Source organism: Triturus cristatus, chromosome 9 (assembly GCF_964204655.1).
Source record: "Triturus cristatus chromosome 9, aTriCri1.1, whole genome shotgun sequence".
Taxonomy (NCBI): domain Eukaryota; kingdom Metazoa; phylum Chordata; class Amphibia; order Caudata; family Salamandridae; genus Triturus; species Triturus cristatus.
Window position 1 is genome coordinate 6,019,305 of NC_140592.1, and position 23,815 is coordinate 6,043,119.

Here is a 23,815-nt window from a genome sequence, read left to right on the forward strand (position 1 = left end):
CCCTGCCGGATATTCGCTGGTAGTACTTAATGTCTACTTGCGTCCTCATCCGGTACAGTTGGGCATATCGATTTTGGGTGCTTTAGATGATATCTTACATTCTCTCCCTCCTTTGTCCCACAAATTAATAGGTGCTGATTTTAATTGCCACTTTGAACCTCTTCTCGGGATTCCCTCAGCTACTCGTGATGAGGATGAAAATTACAAAATCCCAGACTCTACCATGTACCCAGTAAAACGTCTTTTGCCTTTGGCCCTTGAGATTAATAAGCTGGTTATCCTTTATTCCTTGAGGGCTTGTAATGGCAGACTCCTTCCCGATGTCCCGGGTTCTTATACCTTCAATAGACCCGGGAATTGTTCGACAATTGACTATATTTTGGTGAATGTCGAATTTTGGGGTCCTTTGGCAGCCTTTTCCGTTATACCTAGGGTCGATAGCGACCACAATTTACTGTCATTAGAACTGGTAACCAATATTGGTGGTCGTCTAGTTCCTCAGGGCCCAGCATTACCAAGTAGTGAGAACTTGGTGGTAGCTGCAGGAGGTAGACGCATTAGGTGGGCAAGGGTCGTGACCGATGAGGCAAAGCTTGCGGCATTATACCACAGTGTTGCTTGCTCCCTAGAGGAGATTTCCCACCTTTTGAGCCCTAATGGTGATATTTTGCAGAACCACTTCACAGACCTGCAGGACATTCACAATGAACTTCTAGGTGGTCTGGTTGGCTTTTTCTATAGCCCTATCACATCAAGGCCAAGGACCCCAAAGACTGACCACTGGTATAACGGAACTTGTAGGTTGGCCAAGACTGCCCTGATTAGGGAAGTAAAAGAGGGTACTCAGTCAAGCATTAGAGTTGCGAGGGCCCACTATAAAAATCTGATCAAAGAGGCAAAATCCGAGTGGGTGGATCTAAGGTGGCAAAGTATGAAGCAAGCACTAGAAGACCATGATTTGAGGGCCTTTTGGAATTTTGTACGAACAGGCACGGCAGGAAGCCGGCCTGCCATTACCCCTAATCTTAGCGAGGAGGTTTGGCTTGAGTATTTTAAACCCCTTTATTCGCTCAGCAATGTTAGTGGTAGTCTAGACCTAGCAATCCAGCCAAATGACATTGAAGTGGCTCAAACTGACTTTGAGGCTTTGGAGAGTCGATCTTGTACCCTCTCGGAAGTTGAGTTGGCCCTTAGTACCCTATCTGTGGGGAAAGCCCCGGGGCTCGATAGGATCCCTGGTGATTTGTATCGAAGCGAAATAAAAATTTCGGCCCCTTACATTCGGGTTTACTTCAATGCCATTTTGCAGGGCCTTGAGATCCCCGATACTTGGTTGCGAGCCGAAATTATACCCATCCATAAAAAATCTTCCCCTTTGGACCCGGCTAATTATCGCCCCATAAGTTTGATCGATGTTCTTCAGAAACTGTTTGCCCGAGTCCTCTTAACAAGATTACAGACTTGGATGGAGGATCATCAAATTCAACCTCTCTCCAAGCAGGCTTTCGTGCAAAAGTTTCCACCATCGATCAACTGTTCAGGTTACAGCTAATTCATTGGAAGACAGTTTGTATGGGTGCTGGTAATCTCGATTTGATTTTCGTGGACCTTCGGTCCGCATTTGACATGGTCCAAAGGGAGAAACTATGTGTCTTACTAATGGAGATGGGCGCCCCCCCTTATCTCTGCCACCTATTCAAACGTATGCATGAAGGCACTTATGCAAGTTGATATTAGCTAAGAGAGAATTGACCCTGCACTGGAAATCCAGGGGGGGGGGCCTAGCTATGTGCGGTGGAGGGCAGCGCTAGTGAGATGGGCGGGGGCGGAGGGTACGCTCCGGGTGCAGGTGGCTCTGAGGAGAGACGATGAGAAAGCGTTCGCGATGGCCAGGGCATGGGAAGCGTTGGTAGTGGAGCTCCAGGGGCTGATCTCTGAGGTGGGGGAAGGAGGGAGCACTTCGGATCGGCAAGAGGCGAGGGGAACTGGGGATTGAGATGAGAAGGGAATGAAGGAGGTCCCTAGACATATACCAGAGGCCTGGACAAGAGGGATGATTTGCTTACGCAGAGAGGGGGTGAGCAACTGTAAATGATCTCCTTGGAAGGGGGGGGCACATCGGGGGAGAAGTAGGGGACAGGGGCGCACTGACATGGGAGTGGGGGGGGGGACGAGTTGGGGTTGGGAGGGAAGATACTCTTAATAAACACGGGGACCCGTGGTGTAATGAACAGTCATTGTTGATTTGGAAAATAATAAAAAATGTTTCAACAAAAAAAATGAAGGCACTTATGCAAGGGTGAGATATGGGAGATGTGGGGAAATCTCAGGCCCATTCCCGGTTGAAAAGGGTGTGAGGCAGGGATGTGTTTTGGCCCCTACACTTTTTTCCCTTTTTATTAATGGGCTGATTGAGCACCTTTTGTGTGCCACTAATCTGGATTCCCCAATGCTAGCGGGGCGTAAGATACCTGCCCTAATGTTCGCGGATGATACGCTCCTGTTGTCTAAATCATATATGGGCATCCAGCGTTCCTTAGAGGCTTTTTGCTCCTTCTGTAAAAAAAGGGATCTGGAACTGAACTTATCTAAAACGAAATTCATGGTTTTCAGTTCTAATTCAGCCAACTGTCCTCATCCTCAGATGGGAGGCGAAGAGCCGGATAGGGTTTCTACCTTTGATTATTTGGGGGTAACTCTCAATGATAAAATGAAATGGGGGTCCCATATGGCGAAGGCCAATTTGAAGTTAACACAATCCGTGGGGGGTATCCTGAAGGTTTTTAATAATACTTCTTTTAAACCTCTGGGCCCCCCCATTGAAATTTACAAATCCCAAGCAAGAGGGGGCGCGCTCTATGGCGCTGAGCTCTGGGGATATTGTAATATTGCCCCTTTAACTTCAACTGAGAATTCTTTTATTGGGCGACTCCTGAAATTACCTATGAGTACCCCCTTAATTCCCCTGAGATGGGATTTAGGTTTAGTTACTATTGAAGAGATCGCCCTGAACCGCCCTCTCCTATATTGGAGACGACTCTGGTCAACACCCGAGCTTGCAAGCTATAGGCATGATCTCGGTGATCTCCTGTCAAGGGGGAATTTGGGAAAAATACCATGGCTAACATATGTAAAGGACCTTTGCTACCTTATAGGGATGGGGGAACATGTGGACCGCACCGGAAGAGACAAGCTGTTCACTATCCAAGAAATCATTGACTGAGGCTTTACATGTGTACCGGAAGGAAATTTTATTGCATTCTACCTTGGGCAGGCTCACTAGCACCTTTCTGGATATTAAGATCAGTCCCCATTTTGAAGCTTTCCTGGATGTTATCCAACCCCCATTGGCAAAGAAACTATACATTCAGTTCAGTCACGGCTCGTTACCACTTACGGCCCTTACACATAGGTGGTCCAATGCGTCTCACTCCACGAGCTCGTGTCCTGAATGTATTGATACCTGTGAGTCAGAGCTGCATGTTGTCCTTTTTTGCCCGCTTTATACCAAGGCAAGGACGAAGTGGATCATCCAACTCTGTAGGTCCAGGGGTCTTAGGGACTACCAGGAGGTGTTTAGAATCCTCAAATACGATACTACTCCAATGATAGTGTTTGCGGTGGCCAGATTTCTCCTTTCCATGTGGTTTTCTAGGTCCAAAAAAATACAAATCGTCAGATAACTTTTTACCTTTAGAATCGATAACAGCGCTATAGTAAAAGTATGTGGAGATGTGTGATTAGTTTGGGACAGGGTTATTGTTTTATTCTGTTTTTATGAATAATGTTTTTTAACTGTGTTTTGTAACCTTAGTACTAAAAAATTGATAATGTCTTTGATGGATTGTACTCTATGCATTGTATATTTGAATCAATTTTATTGTAAATAATTATTTGTCTTTTTATGGTATTATACCGAAATAAAAGCTTTTGACTGACTGACTGACTGGCAAACTGACTGCAAGCAAGTCTTGCAGCAGTATGCTAGCCTCTTTTCCCTGACCCCTGGTCTGACCAACGGGTGTACCCATGATGTGGACACTGGTAACAGTGCACCTGTCAAAAACAAAATCTATCGACAGTCAGACCAAGTCAAGGAGAGCATCAAGGCCGAGGTCAGCAAGATGCTGGAGTTAGGGGTCATTGAACCCTTTGAGAGCCCCCGGGCCAGCCCAGTGGTTCTAGTCCCCAAACCTCATCAACAAGGTGAAAAGAGAGAGATGAGGTTCTGTGTGGACTATAGAGGGCTCAACTCTGTCACCAAGACAGATGCACACCCTATCCCAAGAGCAGATGAACTGATAGATAAATTAGAGGCAGCCCAATTCCTCAGTACCTTTGACTTAACTGCAGGGTGCTGGCAGATTGACATGGCCCCAGGAGCAAAAGAAAAGACCGCATTCTTCACCCCTGATGGGCATTACCAGTTTACTGTGATGCCCTTTGGGTTAAAGAATGCACCTGCCACTTTCCAGAGGCTGGTGAACCATGTCCTGGCTGGGCTGGAGTCCTTTAGTGCAGCTTATCTTGATGATATTGCTGTCTTTAGCTCCACCTGGCAGGATCACCTGATCCACCTTGGAAAAGTTTTAGAGGCTCTGCACAATGCAGGTCTCACTATCAAGGCATCCAAATGCCAGATAGGGCAGGGCACTGTGGTGTACTTGGGCCACCTTGTAGGTGGAGGCCAGTTACAGCCCTTACAACCCAAGATCCAGGCCATCATGGACTGGATAGCTCCAACAACCCAGATCCAAGTCAGGGCATTCCTTGGCTAGACTGGGTACTACAGGAGGTTTGTGAAGGGGTATGGGTCCATTGTGACCCCCCCTCACAGAACTCACCTCCAAGAAAATGCCCAAGAAGGTGAACCTGACAGTTGCCAAAAGGCTTTTGACACCCTGAAAGAAGCAATGTGCTCAGCACCAATTCTAAAAGCTCCAGATTATGCCAAGCAGTTCATAGTGCAGACTGATGCCTCTGAGCTAGGGATAGGAGCGGTCCTAACCCAGACCAATGATGAAGGCCAAGACCAACCTGTTGCTTTTATAAGCAGAAGACTACTCCCTAGAGAGCAGCGTTGGAGTGCCATTGAGAGGGAGGCCTTTGCTGTGGTTTGGTTCCTGAAGAAGTTGAGGCCATACTTGTTTGGTACTCACTTCCTGGTTCAAACTGACCACAGACCTCTCAGATGGCTAATGCAGATGAAAGGGGAAAATCCAAAACTACAAAGGTGGTCCATCTCCCTACAGAGAATGGACTTGGAAGTGGAACACAGACCAGGGACTGCCAATGCAGATGGACTTTCCAGGTTCTTCCACTTAGACAATGAAGACTCCATAGGACAAGGTTAGTCTCATCACCTTTCGTTTGGGGGGGGGGGGTTGTGTGAGAGTGCCATCTTTCTTGCATGGTATGCCCCCACTTTTTGCTGAATTGCTGAATGTACTTTGACTGAGTGTGCCCTGGACTCCTGCCAATCAGGTGCCCAGGGCCTATGTTCCTTCCCTAAAACAAACCAAACCCAAATTGGCAAACCCTGGCCACATGTCAGCCCCTGGTAAATGGTACCCTAAGTACCCAGGGCTTTGTGACCAAGGAAGGCCTCTAAGAGCTGCAGCACTCCTTGTGCCACCCTTAGAGGCCCTGTACCCTTACACACACACACTGCCTTTGCAGGCTGAGTGTTTGGGTGCAAGACAAAAACAAAGTAGACATGACACACATCCCTGTGTGCCATGCCCATCACCTACACTGCCATGGCATACATCAGTCACCCCTCTAGCTGGGTGCCTTATGCCAATGGTGTGGAGCAGGAGCCCTGTGCCCCTACAGTGCCCAGGTCCATTCCTGGGCACTGTAAGTGCAGTGCTGCCATTTAAGAGTACATGGTGCTGAGAGCTCGTCAAACACGAGCTCCACAGCACCATAATGGCAACACTAAAGACTGAGAAGTTTGGTATCAAACTTCTCAGCACATTAACCCCACACTGATGCCAGTGTGGGATTTAATGTACCCAGAACCCCAGAGGGCATCTTAGAGGTGCCCCCTTAAACCTAACCTACAAATCCACGTCTGCTCTGAGGCTGCCTAGGCTGCCACCCAGCAGACCTGTTGCTGGACCCCTGGGTAGGAGAACCCCTGCTCTCCTGGTCCTGCAACAATGCACATCCTGGGCGAGGTGCTAAATCTCCTCCCCCAGGATGGGCAGGGGGAAGCTTCAAAGGCATGCCGCCTCTGTGAGCTTCCCCAGGCCCCTGCAACCCCCCACTCTGGCAGGTAGCTTTGGCCGGAAACCCCAAATAAGGACAGGGGATGTGCCAGCCTGCCAACCCCACCCCTCGGGTGGGGGAGGCGAGGTGAAGCATATCTCCGGGCTCTCGCCATCTTGGAGATGGGGAGCCCTACCCTATCAGGACTAGTCTACTGCCCCCCTCCCACAGGAGAGAGGCAGGATAGGGGGTGTACCCACCCCAGGACGGGGACCCATTGGTCCCTGCCCTGCACCTACCTGTAACGCCCCTAAATCTAGTATTTAGGGGCACCCTGAACCTTCCTTCCCCAGATTCCAGATTCAAAACTACGAAGAGCAAGAAGAAAGAAGACCTGCCCTGCAGCTGCTGAAAAGAGGAAGACGCCAACTGCTTTGGCCCCAGCCCTACCGACCTGTCAACCCTCGAACCTGCTCCTGCTCCAGCCCAGCATCTCTTGTGGCTAGCAACCTAACCAACCCCGGAGGACCTGGCTACCTTTTGACTCTAAGCCCCTGAGACTCCCATGAGTAGAGGCTCTACTCGAAACCTATCTCTAACCCCTGGCAGCAGCCCGGAACCACGAACCCAGCACACTCTGCACCAGCCGAGCCTGGCCAGTGCCGGAGTGAACAAAGACCCGGAGGACGACCCCACGGCGACTGTGACCCCGAGACCGGCACCCAAGGACCTCCCTCGACACTCCTGAAGAAGCCTGCAGCCTCAGAATAAGGTGCCCCCCCCAACCGAGGGTAAGATTTCCCGACACCAAAAGGCACCCCTGCACGTGGCGCCCCACGGCCCCCTGTGCCCAATCCCGGGGTACCTACCTATCCTCCAACTACCCAACTTACCTCTCGAAGTGGTGGTGGCACCTGAAGAATCCTCGTCCCCGAGTTTGCAGTCTTTTTCTAAACCGGAGATTTCCCATTGAAATCCATTGAGCGCCCGAAGGCTCAAAAGCCCTCTGCACCCAGCCGCCCGAGTGGCCCTGGCAGTGAAAACTCTACACCTACCTACTTTCCCACTTGCCCTGAGTAAGTGACCAGGAGCCCAGCTCCCACAGCCGCGTGGCTTGCCAGTCAGCAGCCACCAAACAAGGCCCCCCTATCCCTCATAGGATAACATTGGGCCTAACTCTCTCTGCACCCGGCCGCCCTAGAGCCGCTGAGGGTGAACCAACTGTACCTACCTGATCCTGGGAGACCCCTGAGTCTGTGCCCAGAACCTCAACTCTGCCAGTCGAGTACTTACCCTTAAACCGCAAACTCTAATTTCCTCATAGGGTAACATTGACTGGCTTTTTCTTGAAATTTCTTCTAAGTGTGGACTTTTCAAATCTTAAAATATTCACCAAAAATCAGCTGAGTGACAAAAACGAATTTACTCACCCACTCTTAGGTGAGCTCCCAGTGCTGGATCTTGGTGCCCAGCACTGACTGAAAAATACTTACAACTGTACTTACCCTTAACTCAATTTTCTTCCATAGGAAACCATTGACTGTTTTTCTGTGAAATTTCTTCTAAGTGTCGATTTCTGCAATCTTTAAATATTCTTCAAAAATCGTATAATATCTGAAAACGTAATTACTTACCTGTTTTGGATAAAGGTCCCAGTACTGAGTCTAGGCACCCAGTACTGGATTACAAAAGTAACGAGAACATACTGTACCTGTAACCTGAATTTTCTTCCATAGGGAATCATTGACTGTTTTCTCTGAAATATTTTTTAAGTGTCAACTTTTAAAATAGCTAAATATTATTTAAAAATCATTACAGTAATTAAGTCGACTTTCATCACTTGATTCGGAGAACTGACCCAGGACTGAATCTAGGATCCAGTCCTGGAATTACAAAAGTAATCTACAAAGTAATCTGTTGCAAATAACTTGAATTTACCATTGAGCTCAATGTAGAAATAGAGTTGCCTACTGCAACCACTTGTAATTGTTAACAAAAGTCTATTGCATATTGCAAAAGTATTTATATGAAACATCTCCTGCTGAGAAAGTATATTTTAAATCCAAATGTTGGTTCTAAAATAAAACAAGCGTTCAGTTATTGAGTGTGTGAGACCATTTGCTGACTGAGTGTGTACAACAAATGCTTTACACTGTCCTCTGATACTGCCTTACTGCTCGACCAAGCTACCACTTTAGAGAGTAAGGTTATATCTAACTTTAACCTCTGCCAAACCCTGGGGGACTGTGGACTCTGTACACCCTGCACCTATTAAGGAACAGTATATACAGAGCCACTTTCTCACAATGGCTAATCTTCTAAATTGTTTCTGTTTGCCGCCAGAAGTAAAGGCTGTCCATTGACTACTAATAGAGGACAGGTTATGGCTATAAAAGCCAATGGAGATGTCAAGTGTGGTCTTAAACCTTTTTCTCACGAGGCTATCGAGAGCAGAACTGTGTGTATTTTGTACCGCGCAGGTTCGACAATGAGAGATGAGATGCCGATAATCCAAAACTAGGCGGTACGGCCCATCAGGTTTGGTTATAGTGAAAAGTGGATTATTCATGGGTGACGCACGTTTCAATTACACCTTGATATTCCAATTGTTTAAGGATTTCTACGACGTGAGATCTAGCATCGCGGCGCAAGGGATATTGGGGTTGTGGCTGGGGCATAGACCGTAATGGAATCTCATGGCTTGTTGATAACTTATCCCACCTGACCCGTGTACGGTACAACGCCTGAGCAAGCACCTGTGCCCACTCTTCTGCAACGTTCTGACCTTGCTCCTTCGGCACAGTGTGTGCGAAAGACGGGAGGATTACCTCCTCCCCTCTGGGAGCTGCCAAACGAAAGCCGGGGGCCAGTCCGCCTCCGCTAACAGAATGTCATATGTAGAGGTCAGATTTTCCCCAAAAATCCCTTTTATGGTACGTTGTATGTCACCTTCAATTAAAAGGACTACGTCATCAAGTCTGTCATGGGGAGCCACTCTAGTGTCAGCAGTTTCTAAAGTAATGTGTCAGTTGCTGTCGCCTTCAGATATGGACGCAGTGCTTGCTGCACTATTGTAACCTCCGCTGCGCTGTCTAGCAGCGTTAGTGCCCATTTCAGGTTCCGAAGCTGCATTCTCACTATCTGTGGCATACCTCACTGTTAGTGCAGCAACCCTCTTTTTCTGAAACGGGGGTCGTTGACGTGCAAACTCTTCCTGCTTGCCTTTACCATCAGCCGGGTGGGCTGTTCACATCCTTGTGGGGCACTCCGACCTTTGCCACGTCCTTCTCCACCGGACTGTGACACCGATGTTTCCTGTGAAGAACGAGGAGAAGGTTGTTCAGGAACCTGAAATCTATCAGGAGACCTAATTCTAGTGCGATTGCGCAATTCATAAGTGCATTCAGTAGTCACTTGAACCGGTGACGCGGGACGAGACCCCTGTTTCTGTTGCTGCTTTCACTGTTTCCTTGTTTTCCAATTTTGTTTAGGAAAAGCGGGACGGTCGTCTTTAGTAGACTTAACCGTCTGAGTTTGCGGTTGCGCTGTTTTAGCTAAAGGCTTAACACACAAACTATTGCGGCCAATGGTCTTATAAGCCTCGGCAATAATTTTCTGTAATTGCCTGGGTTTATCGACGTCGGCGACGAGGCGCAGCTCATTCAACACTTGAAAGTTAACTGCATCTCCCTTGACGTTAGCAAGGATGAGATCAGCCACTACGTCGAACACGCCGACAAGCCTCATTCCTAACTCGACTGCCGCCTCCGGACCGTGCTGATCCTGAACACGCTTGATCACGGAGGGCTGTACAGTCATAGACGGTTTGCCAAAGCACTTTGAGTAGACCGCTGCAAACACTTTTCCCCAGTTTTCACAATCGTCTACCTCTGGGACTAAGGGCCTCATGTAGGTAGCTAAATACCGGTCGGTAACGGCCGAAATTCGGTAAATTTCCCGTTACCGACCGGTATTTAGTCAAGTGAGATGTAGGAGGCCAAAAACCAATTTCGGTAAATATGAATCGGTAAATACCGATTCATATTTACCGAATTCTAAAATACCGCTTCATATTTTCCGAATACATATTTTCCGATTCGGTAAATATGAAGTGGTAAATATGAAGTGGTAAAACGGGAAAAGATATGTAGGTAAATTCGGTAATTAAGAAATCCATGAAATTCGGTAATTAAGAGTCGGTAATTAACACTGATTGGAAGCAGGTGGTAAGCATCAACAGTGCATATAAGCAATCCCAAAATGCAACAGCGTGGACAACATGGCCGCTCTGTATGTCATTGCAAGACGCCTACGTCTACAGGCAGCAGGACTGAGGATATGGAGACGGGAGGAACGCATCTACAGACAGCGCATCACACTCTTTCAACAGACTGACTCAGAGATACATGAAAGGTACAGGCTACACCCACAAACCATCATGGACCTGATAAGGGACCTGCACCCACTCCTGGACCAGCCAACAAGAAGGGCACATGCCATACCACCACATGTGCAGGTTCTCTGCAGCCTACATCTACTCGCATCTGGCAGTTACCAGGGGGTGATAGCTGCGGTGGGCGGTGTATCCCAGAGTTGCCTGTCCCGTTTCTTCAGGAAGTTCCTGGATGCCATGATGCAGAGAATGCACCACTACATCAGCTTCCCAAACACACAGGCTGAACTGCAGAAAACTAAAACTGACTTTTATCACATGGCACAGTTCCCCCATGTCATTGGCTGTATTGATGGCACACACATCCCAATCTGCCCACCAGCTGCCACTGAGCACATCTACAGAAACAGAAAGTCAACCCACTCCATCAATGTGCAGGTAATCTGCGATGCAGGGAACATAATCACTGATATTGTTGCGAAGTTCCCTGGGAGCAGCCATGACTCCTACATCTTCCAGAACAGTGGGATCTACACACGACTGCTTGCGGGAGAATTTGGAGAAGGATACCTGCTAGGTAAGTAACAGTGACGCTCCATAGTACTCAGTGCAAATCATAGTGTATTTAGACATGTGACTGATGTTTCCCTTTTACTCACCTAGGGGACAGTGCATATGCCGTGCGGTCATTCATCCTCACTCCCTACCTACACCCATCAACCCAGAGTGAGAGACGATATAATGTGGCACACAAATCTACACGCAATGTGGTGGAGCGCACGTTCGGACTATTAAAGAGCAGGTTCCGCTGCCTCCATAAAAGCGGAGGTGCACGCCAGTACACACCCATCCTCTGCTGCAAGATAATTGCCACTTGTGCAATGCTGCACAACCTTGCCACGAAGAGAGGTACAGAGGTCGAAATGACATATATTGAGGACAATGATGATGAGTCTGCACAGGCAGAGGCCAACGCAGCAGGAGTGCCAACATCAACAGATGGGAGAGTGAGACGGGCAGAGATCACTTGCAACTATTTCTGAATGAGTAAGGGGACACAGCCAGTAGTCGGATGCCATAACGTAGTTTAATCAGGCAGCACTACGCCACGACACAAAGGAAAACTTATTCCATCAACATAAAGAAATAAACTTATGTCAGTTAAGGGTTACTTCACCCAATGGTGTCATTGTTTTTCCTGACGCATTAATGTTTGCGCCCACGCGCACCAGTGCGGGATGGCATTGAGTTAGCGTCCTCACTGGCTGGGGTACCAGTGGCACCACCTTGCCGCCTGCTGCTCCGACGTGTGTCTGGGACAGGGGGGGTTATGCTGCTCCTGCTGTTCGTGTCTTCTGTGTCACCAGCATCCAAAGCGCCAGTTGTTGCAGACTGGCTGGTGAGCAGCACTTCTAGTTCACTCGTGACCCTCACCATGCCCCTGGACACATCTGTGCTGCAGTGCGCAAGGCCCTCCTGCATCGCCACAGAGCGCCTGCAGAGCAGCGATGTGGCAGTCGCCAGACGGTTCACTGCCCTTGAGGTCAGATCCTTTCTCTGATGTCCCCTGCGCCGTGCTGCCCTGTCCTTATCATACTTTGAGCACAGCAGCATGATGGACTGGGACATGTCCCGCATGCCCGCTGCCATCTCAGCCATGCCCCCTGCCATGGCGCTGATGCCCTTGTCAATGTGTACAAAAGTCTCATTGAGGCCACGCATTTGTCGCTGTACGGACACCATAGCCCTTGCCTGGATGCGTTGGATTTTCACCATGGTGGCCTCAAGCCCTGAGGAGACTCCATGGCCCAGCCCTAGGGGAGGTGGACTCTGCGGCCGAGCCCTGCGGCGCCGTCTGCCAACTGTGTGTGCTCCCTCAGAGTCGGAAGGCACACTGCCATGGGTTACATCCTGAGGTACAGTGGACGTTTCCGCCCCCCTCGAGTCTTCGGACGATGAGTCGGTCACACCCAACCTGGCTGCAGGACGCCTCCTCAACCTGTGCAATGCAGGTGGTGAAGATGGTGGTGACACCTGCAGGAGTGGGGATGCTGGCAGGAGCGGCGATGCTGGCTGGGGTGGTGTGACTGCCTGTGGTGCCGTTCCCTGGGCAGTACTGGTGGTGGCCTTCTCCGCGCTGTGTTTGTGGTGTGCCCTCTCTCCCTTGTCATGGGCAGTTCTGTGTGCAGTAGTGCCTGTGCCAGAAAAGCGACATCAGCTAAGTGTACCTGAAGCATTGATTTGCTGACATGACAAAACATTTTCTGAACAGTATCTCAATGTCCTCTGCCTGCTTCTCGCTACTGTGTGTCACATGCCCTCTTATTCTGTGCTAATCGTATCATGTTTGGGCTTTCAGGGACTACATCTCCCATGATGCATTGCTAGCATGCACTAACACCTGTACTGGAGTGGGATTCTCATTGCACATTTAGGGAGTTGGGATAGGGGTAGGGGGGGCACATTGCGGTGCAAGCTTCTTACCTTGTTTGGAGGTGCCTCTGGCGGAGCTGTCAGCGTCCCCAATCCCCACGATGCTTTCTGGCTCAATGGTTGTCTCCACTAGCTCCTCCAGTTCTGTCAGGGCTGGTGCCCTGTTGCGTCCACCTCCTGTCTGGCTGGCTGTGAGAAGTTGGCCTGATATGTAGTGCTCACTATTCTAGTGATCACTGTGTATCATTCCAAACGACCCCTATTGATGATTGGTTGTAAGTCAACCTTATAGACCAGCTATCCTAGTAGCATGGACAAGAGCAGTCTTTAGGCTAAACTCTAGAGGGCGTGTTAAGCCGGCTGTTTTACCACCACATTTACCCCTTGAACACCACGTGAAAGGACACCACACAAGTTGTTATGAAAATAAAGGATATTTATTTATAACAAGACTACCCTGGCTCTTTATGAGTCAGGGAGCGAAGCACACTACAAAACTCTTAAGAAAATACTTCAAGTCGCACAATTTACACAAATGCCCGAGGGGCATGAAACACCATCTACACTAACAGTGGGATGCAAATGGTTAGAGTCTGGAGTTACTGATTCCGGAGTGATCCGATCAGTGGGACTAAACGAAAAAGGAGCTGGACACTTGGAGAGCGAACCTGCGATGGAGCACCGAAATGCTCGAGTTACCTAGCCCAGAGGCTGCGGCTGCGTGAGGTTCGGCAAGATGTCGGGAGTCCTCGTTGTAGTCTCAGGAGCCTGAAAGAAGAAGTTGCTGGCAGGCGACCAGTGTCGATATTCAGCGTGATCCAAGCCTGGATCGGTGATGAAGGAAACCTGAAAGCAGAGGGGACTCAGTTCTCAACCGCTAGCCAGCGATCGTGTGGGCACCAGGAGGGTACCGGATGAAGTCACCTCGACCAGGTGAGTGGGTGACGTCGGACTCGGCTGTTCCTCGGACCAGGAGGCGCGGCGGCGACCAGGATGGAGGGCGAGCTGTCCCACGCAGGTGTCTGCTGTCGATGATGCTGGGCCCAGGAGTGGGGCAGCAGGTCTTGGCAGTGGCAAGCCCACGCGGTGGAGTCAAGACGGCGTCTGAAGTGGACCAGGAGGGTCCGGGGTACTCCTCTGTTGGAGGGAAGCAAGAGCCAGTCTGGAGCAACCAGACCAGTGATGAAAAACTATCGTGGTGCGTCGTGAAGAGGGCCACAAGCCGGTCGGCGAGTGGCCGGACAACGCGGTGAACAGCAAGGAGCGGAAGGGCCCCCACGCAGATCTCGGGGATGCTGGGGAGGCAGACTTCGGTGCTGGAGCTGCTTGGGGTTAGGGCTTCTCAAACCCTAGGTGCACTCACTCGAGGGTCCCTCGGTGGGTGTGCTAGATAAGCGTCGTGCAGGTTCTGAAGATAGCCGGTCCCGCAGGTCTCGTCACACCTACGACTCTCAGCTGGGCTGACGATGTAGGTAGAGGTCAGAGATGGCAGGGAACTCGGGTCTCGTCGAGCTGGGCAGTCTTGATCCGTAGGAGAGACGTACAGCAAACCGCAAGCGCTTAGGTGGTGCCTGCTGGTGCAGGGTGGCTACTCCTTAGCCACAAGGGAGAGTCTTCAGAAATAGTCAAGAGTTCCTTTCGTGGAAAGTAGTTCAAGATTCAGAATTATCCAATTTGGGAAGGGGACTCGCTCCTACCTTTATTCTAAGAAAAGGGGCTGGCCCGTGACTAGGTCCTACCTATGGGTGGGGCCAGGAGGGGGGTGGTTACACCCCTATCCTTTGTCCGGCTTCGCCCCAGCTCAGGGGCAGGGTTGCCCCCGAAACTGGTTTGAGCCGGGCTATGCACAGTGAGCACCGGGGTGCCACTTGCAATCACCTTCCTTTCAGCCCTGCCTACCTGGGATACACAAACCCTGTCTGGGATGGTGCTAACACCGCCCTCGACAGGAAACCCTTTGTCCAAGCTCCCCTCGCTGGAAGGTCTCCCAGCAGCAGGAGGTCAGACTTGTGTCTGGTGGCAGCATCCATTTTGTGATGCTGAGGCTTGAGTCAACTTTTAACCGGGGTTCAAGGTTACTTCCATGTCGTGCCCCTCTAAAAGGGGGGAATGCTAACCCCGTCGCCAGAATTGGCGAGGGGTTCGTATTCCAATTCGTATGACACCTTACTCGACATGTGTATGTGATGCGATGCCAAAGTTAGCAAATAACCGCAAGGATTATAATGCATTTTAAAGTAGTTGGCCCGCGTCACCATGGAACGGCTATTAGGACTTGGTTCCGCAAGCCGTCGACGGGCTCAGCTCGCGCCAGAGCACCGTCCCACATGATTCCCTGCACTCTGCCTTCAGGATTGATAAGGCCTGCCATAGGAGTGACTGATAGGAATCCATGTGTCCATTTTAGGGTTAGGTGTAGGAATACTACACCTACAGCAACGGGTGATTACACCACCTTGCCCCAGCTGTCGTGCAGCCAGTTGTGTCAGATTTGGGCGGCCATCCAGGGGTGGCATAATACATGCTGCAGCCCCTGGTAGGCCCTGGGTACACCGATGCCCTGGATACCTGTGGTATGCTGAGACAGGGACTGACAAGGCGGCCCAGTTCCAATTAGTGGATGCACCTAATGTACATGTGTGTTAATTTCGAGAGAGAACAGCTAGGCTGTGGGTCTGATTGGCAGGCCCACAGCCAGGGAAAGTCGTAAACCAATGAAGCAAAAAATCTGGGTGATCATAGGATTGCAGACCCTACTCTCCTACACTGGCCTCTTTTTTTTAATTCTGCCACCTTCCTCTTCTTGATGATACGGATGTCGTACCACCGCTTCTTGAGGACATCGATGTCCCGAGGGGTCACTCCCATGGCATTCACCTGTGCCTGGATTCCAAGCCAGATCTTACGTTTCTCTGACTCAGGCACTTGCTGTGACTGTTTACCAAAGAGCTTCTGGTGCTGCTTCACGACGACCTCCACCAGTACTTGCAGCTCCTTTTGGCTGAATTTCAGCTTTCGCTTCCTCTCCCCTCCTTCCCTCTCTGTGTCCTGGCTGGCCATTGTTGCAGTTTCCAGGGCTGAATCAGGCAGTTGCTCTCTTCCTCTCCTCAGCACTCCCAGCCTCTCCAGAGTCTGCTGATTGTGTGCACCTGCCTGGGTGTGGCCACTCCCTGGTTGGGTGGGGTTTAGGTAGCACAGGATTGGCTGATTCAAGCCATGTGTTTTTGAACTACCGATTCGGTATTTACCGAATCGGAAAATACCACTTCGGTATTTACCGATTCGGTAAATTCCGATTCATGTTTACCGAATTTTACCGAATCGGTAATGTTTTCCGATTGTTGACCTACATATAACTTACTGATTCTTAAATACCGATTCGGTAAAATTCGGTATTTAAGAATCGGTAAAAATTATTTACCTACATATGGCCCTAAGTCTTTCTGCAAACTAATGGTAAGGTATCCTGTGTTTTTCCACTGGAGTAGAATTGGGAAATACCGCTTCCAGCTGGTCATATTTCTCAGCAAGCCAATAAGGCATATCGTCCTTATCCTGGGGGCGCTTGCCCATTACCGAATTAACCATGACGGGACTAATGGTAATCCCGGCCGGTCCAGCTGGTTGCGTCGCAACCCCAGGTGCCCCCACCTGGACATTGCAAGAGACGTATTGTACTAAAACCCTATGCACCGCAATCAAGGCGGTGTGGAGTTGACGCAAGTCATCCAGCGGGGCTAGCAAATATCGTGGATGTGGTGTAAACCCGGCCAAGACTGGCCAAGTGGCCCCTGGAATAGACAAGGGACCCAAACGAACCGGTGTAACGGTGTGGAGGAGGGCGCCATTGAACCAAATACGATGCTGCCAAGCGTAAATAGGAATTTCCTGCGTCCTATACGGCGTGTAATTTGCTGGAACCGCCATAGGAGTGTATGTGTGAAAAGTCTTATCATCTGCATTCACCTCCGGAAAAGTAACCCAAGAGTAAAACCGCTCATAGGGAAACGATGCATCAGCACTCACTACAAAGATAATAGACGTCCCATTGTCTGGCACCTCGAACTACGTCAAATGACGCCGGAGAGGTGCGCGACTATGCGCTGCAATAGCGACTTCAGCCATAAGGACACAGAGAAGAAAAACAATCTATATTAAACTGTAGCACAAAAAGGGGTAGAATTTGAAATGAAATCTTATTAATTGCTAAGCTTGAGAGAACCTATATATTAACTATTTAGGTAGGTTTAAACCGTCCCTCCCGTCAACCGGAAACAAGAGTGAGGGTGTTGTGGACAAATATAAGCACTACTAAGGCGTCTCAATCATAAGACCAAAACATTAGGTGCGCCATGTTCCGGGGATTCTGCTCATGCACAGAATTATACGCAGGAAACCAGGACCTCAGTGAATTGTGGTGTACCAAAAAACTCATCTCAGAACCCAGAACCCCTATCCGACTAGCATCAGTGTCTCATTCGTTCGCCGTATCATCTCAAAGCTACCAATGATTAGACAACCCAGAACAAGCGACTTAGAGTACTCTCAGGAACGGTGGGAATCGGAAACACCTTTTCGTTATTATTCTCATATCAGTCCACAACAAGAGTAATCAGAGACACGGAAAAGTTTAAAATGTTTATTTTTTAACTACATGCTCTAAGGTGCAGTATTTTGGCTAACATAAGCAGACAAATGATTAAAAATAAAACCATCAGCATTGTTGCAATTCCATAGAAAATGAAGGGAGAAATCGTATTAAAAATGATAGTGGAAAACAAGTCCTATAATACTTTGTGAACCACCCTCCCTTGGCTAGTAAACTAGTTTTATAAACTAATAGAAGGTCTCTAGGTTTGAATGGGGAATCTCATACCTCAAAGATCAGTTTAGGTGAATCACATCACAGGATCAGCTCTGCTCTCTGTGCCTGGAAAGGTTTTCTCCAAGTGTCTGAATCATGCATGCAAATGCAATATTAAAGGCACCCGAGTTTCAGATATTTGCAGCTGTGTGCGTGTTGTCTAGAGTGTGGGACGATCAACCTGAATTCAACAGCATACATTGTTATTTGACCTTGACGGCTTCTGCACACAGTGTTCAGACTAAGGTCGCGGGGCACGTCTAGGGATGTGAACAACAGACCGTTCTCATGTGAAGAAAAAGCAAGCAAGCAGTTTTACTTGTAATAACAGCTAACTGTAGTGTCGTGTGCAAAAGCAGCAAAGCGGCAAGATGGCGTTTAGCTTCTAAAACGCTTGTGCTAACATAGCAATGTGTGCACATAAAACCCTGTCTTCACTACAGTTGGACATACACCACCATGCTGCGACTCACAGAAGACACATCGGACATCTTCTGGGCGCAGTCACTAGACCCCACACAGGAACTGAAGAACACAGGTGCAGACGTGCCTCCGGATGTACGGATGCTGCTGGCTAGCAATGTGGACAGCTCAGACTCTGACCCCAATTTCACGCAGGGGTTTGTGAGTATCTTGATGAAAGCCACCCAACCTCCTTCCCAAACTGGTTTTCGGAGCCCCACTGCCCTCGGGCCATAGAGGTCTCCTCCAGCAGGCGCACAAAGACAAATCACTCTACCTGGAAAGCCTTCCAGTAGTGTTGAAAAATATAAAGCCTCAAAAGTAGTTTCTGCACCAGTACTGAAAAAGGCCATTTTGGCCCAGGCAAAGTCGGGCAAGGACTCTGAGCCGAAGCAGCGCACATCCGATCTGAAGAGAGCCTTGGAACCGAAAGTTGTTTCCGCACCAAAGCCATCGGCGCCTAAGCCGGCTCCTAAACAGTCTGTATCAAAACCCCGTACGCACGGTTGCAGCGGGGACAAAACCCTCTTCGGCACCTGTAGGAAAGTGGCTCTGTATATACTGTTCCCAAATAGGTACAGTGTGTACAGAATCCACAGCCCCCAGAGGTTTGACAGAGGCTAAAGTTAGATATAACCTTACTCTCTAAAATGGTTTGTATATAAAAATATATGGTTGTTTTATTTTAGATCCAACAATAAGTATCAAAATATACTTTCTCAAGATGAGATGCTTTAGTTAAATGCTTTGCAATAGGCAATTGACTTTTGCAGGTAATAGTTACAGGTTGTTGCAATAGGCAACACAATTTCAAACACAATAATACATTGAGTTCAATGTGAGTTTTAAGTTATTTGCAATAGATTACTTTCAGGATTACTTTTCTAACTCCAGGACTGGATCCTAGATTCAGTCCTGGGACAGTTCTTGGAAACAAGTGAGTAAATACGTTTTAGTTACTGTTGTGATTTTTTAGCAATATTTTGCTATTTTAAAAGTTGACACTTAAAAGAAATTTTTTTCTAATCTAATTACCAATGTTATCCTACGGATGGAAATTCACTTAGCAGGTAAGTGGGGTTATGGTACTTTTTCTAGGTCAGTGTTGGATCCTGGATCCAGCACTAGTGTACCACCTGTAAGCAGTTGAGAAACTGCGTTTAAGCTATACAGGCGATTTTTAACGAATATTTATAAGTTTGCAAAATCGACACTTTCACAGAAAAACAGTCAATGGTTTCCTATGGAAGAAAATTGAGTTAGTGGTAAGTACGGTTGTAAGTACTTTTCAGGGTCAGTGCTGGGCACCAAGATCCAGCACTGGGTTCTCTCATAATAGCAGGTGAGTATAACCGTTTTCGTTACTCGGTTGATTTTAGGGGAATATTTTTAAGTTTAGAAACTCCACACTTAGAAGAAATTTCAAGTGAAACCAGTCAATGTTACATTATGGAAGAAAAGTGAGTTATCGGCTTTTGGGTATGTACTCGACTGGCAGAGTTAAGGTTCTGGGCATAGACTCAGGGGTCTCCCAAGGTCAGGTTGGTATAGTTGTTACACCCTTAGCGGCATAGGAGCAGCCGAGTGCAGAGTGAGTTAGGCCCAATGTTATCTTATGGAAGGCAGGGGGCCCTTGGTTGGTGGCTGCTGACTAGCAGGCCATGCGGCTGTGGGAGCTAGGCTCCTGGTCACTTGCTCAGGGCACATGGGGAAGTAGATAGGTGTAGAGGTTACACTGTCAGGGCCACTCGGGCGGCTGGGTGCAGGGTGCTTTTGAGCCTTCGGGCGCTCAATGGATTTCAATGGAGAAGCTCAAGAACGAACAAAGGCTGCAAGCTCGGGGACGAGGATTCTTCAGCTGTGACCACCACTTCGAGAGGTAAGTTGAGTAGTTGGAGGATAGGTAGGTACCCAGGAGTTGGGCACAGGGGGCTGCAGGGTGCAGGGGTGCCTTTTGGTGTCGGGGAATCTTACCCTCTGTTGATCGCGGTGGCGGGGGTCCCTGGTTCTGAGGCTGCAGGCGTCAGGAGCGCCGAGGTGGGTCCTTGGGTGCCGGATTCGGGGTCACAGTCGCGGGGGGACGTCCTCGGGGTCTTTGTCCACTCCAGCACAGGCCAGCCTTGGCGGGTGCAGAGTGTGCAGGGTTCGCGGTTCCGGGCTGATGCCAGGGGTCAGTTACTTGCATTGAGCAGAGCCACTGCTCATGGGAGTCCCAGATACTCAGTCACAAGGTAGCCAGGTCCTCCGTGGTTTGTGAGGTTGCTGGCCACGGGAGATGCCGGGATTTAGCAGGAGCAGATTTGAGGGTCGACAGGCCTGTAGGGCTGGGGCCAAAGCAGTTGGTGTCTTCCTCTTTTTAGCAGCTGCACGGCAGGTTTTCTTTCTTCTTGATCTTCTTTGCTGTTTCGGAATATGGATCTTAGGAAGGAAGGTCCAGGGTGCCCCTAAATACTAAATTTAGGGGCGTTGCAGGTAGGTAAAGAGCAGGGTACACCCCCTATCCTGCCACTCTCCTGTGGGAGGCGCGCAGTGGCCTAGTCCCGATTGGGCAGGGCTCCCCATCTTCAAGATGGTGAGAGCGCGGAGATGTGCTTCACCTCGCCTCCCCCACCTGAGGGGTGGGGTTGGCAGAGGCTGGCACACCCCCTGTCCTTCCTTGGGGTTTCCGGCCAGTCTTCCCGCCAGAGTGGGGCTTTAGAACCGGTGGGGGCCAGTTGCTGGGTACAGCAAGTAGCCTGGGGAAGCTCACAAAGGCGGCAGGCCTTTGAAGCTTCCCCCTGCCCATCCTGGGGGAGGAGACCTAGCACCTCGCCCAGGATGTGCATTGTTGCAGGCCCAGGAGGGCGGATGGCTCTCTACCCAGGGGTCCAGCAACATGTCTGCTGTGTGGCAGCCTAGGCAGCCCCTCAGACCAGACGTGGATTGTAGGTTAGGTTCAGGGGGAATCTCTAAGATGCCCTCTGTCGTGCATTGTACATTAAATCCTGCACTGGCATCCGTGCGGATTTAATGTGCTGAGAAGTTTGATACCAAACTTCACAGTCTTCAGTGGAGCCATCATAGTGCTGTGGAGTTCGTGTTTGACGATCTCACAGCACCATATACTCTTAAATGGCAGCACTGCACTTACAGTGCCCAGGAATGGACCTGGGTACTGTAGGGGCACGGGGCTCATGCTCCTGTGCCCACACCACTGGCATAGGGCACCCAGCTAGAGGGGTGGCTGATGTATGTCAGGGCAGTGTACGTTGTGGGCATGGCACACAGGGATGTGTGCCATGTCGACTCTTTGTTTTGTCTTGTACCCAGACACTCAGCCTGCAAGGGAAGTGTGTGTGTGTGTTAGGGTACATGGCCTCTAAGGGTGGCACAATAAGTGCTGCAGCCCTTAGAGGCCTTCCCTGGTCACAAGAGCCTGGGTACCTAGTGTACCATTTACCAGGGGCTGACATGTGGCCAGGGTTTGCCAATTTGGGTTTTAGGTTTCAGCATAGTTAGGGAAGGAACATAGGCCCTGGGCACCTGATTGGCAGGAGCCCAGGGCACACTCAGTCAAAATACATTCAGCAATTCAGCAAAAAGTGGGGGCATACCATGCAAGAAAGATGGCACTTGCTCACAGCGCCTACCACACCTTCAACTCTAAAAGCCACCAAAGATGGCTCTGAGCCACAGCAAAGACAACTACAGCCCATTCTAAAGCACTTGCAAGACCAGCCCGACAGGGGACAAAATACTTTTTGTACACCCCGGCACTGGGAAACTGGGCACCAATGCAACGCCACCTTTTTCCGTTACGCTTCCACAAAGTAGGCACACATTTGAGGAGGACATTGCTGGGCCTGAACCAGCCGAACCACCAAAAGAGGACCGAGGCACAAGCCCTATCTCTTTCCTTCTCCTCATATCTGTGCAACCAAAGCTATGACTGAATTTTTATTTTATTTTCTCGTTATTATGCTGCACATTATAGTTATGTGCTGATGTTTAATGGATTTTTATATCTGAGTAAATCTTATTGTTCATGAGTTCTGTCTTAAGGGATGGCTGTGGTGTGAAGCTGTGCATACCACTCTCAAACCTCTGCTGAACTCTTGTCTTCCCTGTCTGTAAAATGATCTGTGATTTGCTGCACGATGGCGGCAGCGTAAGTAACCCTGATGCCAACATCAGTGGAAGATGTGCATCAAGTTCTGGGTCTCGTACGAAGTTAAGGACCTTTTCTCATTTTGATCTCCTTTTGATATGATCGTAAAGCCTTAAGACGTTTCTGTTATACTTTCTTTTCCAGATCAAACGCATGCTAGGAGGTTGTCATTCTAGTCGGTCTAATGTGTGCTAGTGTTTCTGTTCACTTGAAACTGACTGGACACTGAGGAAGAGGAGACCATCTGTGTGATCAGGCGCTCGGGGCAACTCCAGCAGAGGGAAGGGGCAAGTGGGGTGAACTGCTGCCTGTCCAGGTCTTTTAAGTGGGAGAATCAAGGGATAGTGTTAAGCGCAAGAGAACGAAAATCGCATATTGCTGTGCAGACTGGTGCGACGTTCGGATGGGGAAGGATGGGAACTGCTGGATGGTGAGGAGTGGAACGAGGATGAACCTGAAAAGGGACGTCCTCCAGTGAGTGGTGGGATTTTGCGTCCTCGAGGCGCGGGCACCACAGTGTTTTGAAGGGGCCCAAAGGGAGAAGTGGAACGAAGGGCCCAGATGTTGGCGTAAGGCGCTCCCGGCACTCACTGGTATGGAATGGAAGGGCTGGAAGAGAGGGTTGCGGAGTCGGGAGCCGGGTTAACTGCAGGAGAAGCCAGACTTGAATTCCCTGCGCACTCTGGTGTGGACTTGGAAGTATGGGCGGCGCGGAGGCATGGGGCAGGGACCACGGGCTTGGGAAGTGCCACAGAGATGCTTACATTGTTGAGCTGAAGGTGTGGCTCTGTGTTGGTATTGAGGCGAGGGAGGAGACTGATGAAACATGGAGTCCCTGGGGAGCTGCCGCCTTTACTGCAGCGGGTGGAGCTTTCAGCTAAATGGGCCTGTTGATGGGCGATGGGCTAGTCTCCAAGGACACCTCTCTCCTCAAAGGAACTCCCTCTGCTGCCATCTACCTGAAGATGCCTCTGAGCTCGCTCCATCTCTGTAATTAGGCCACCTGCTCTACTCTGTGAAAATCACGTTCCCGTGGGAAGAACTCCTTTGATTCTTTAATTGCAGATCTGGAAAGTTGTGGATTCATGTTTTTTCGAATGTTTGCAGCTTAAGCAGTAGCGCGCTTCTGCTCGGAATCTAAGGTGCTCTGCAAGAGGTGCTAAAGAGGAAACTGGCTTTTGTTTGTTCCACACGTTTCCGCCCTTTAGGCTCAGAGCTCTGCGAAGACCCAGACCCTTAAAGCAGTAACTGGCACTCATTGGGAGGGGCTTGTCTTTTTCTCTAGTGTCTCCTACAGGTGGGG

The 23,815-nt window shown here is 49.6% G+C and overlaps 1 protein-coding gene across 9 annotated transcripts in view; it reads left to right on the forward strand.

Annotated features, from left to right (window-relative positions):
* Positions 1-23,815, forward strand: part of PBRM1 (polybromo 1) — a 552,328-nt gene that overhangs the window by 182,334 nt on the left and 346,179 nt on the right. The gene's annotated exons all lie outside the window — the stretch shown is intronic.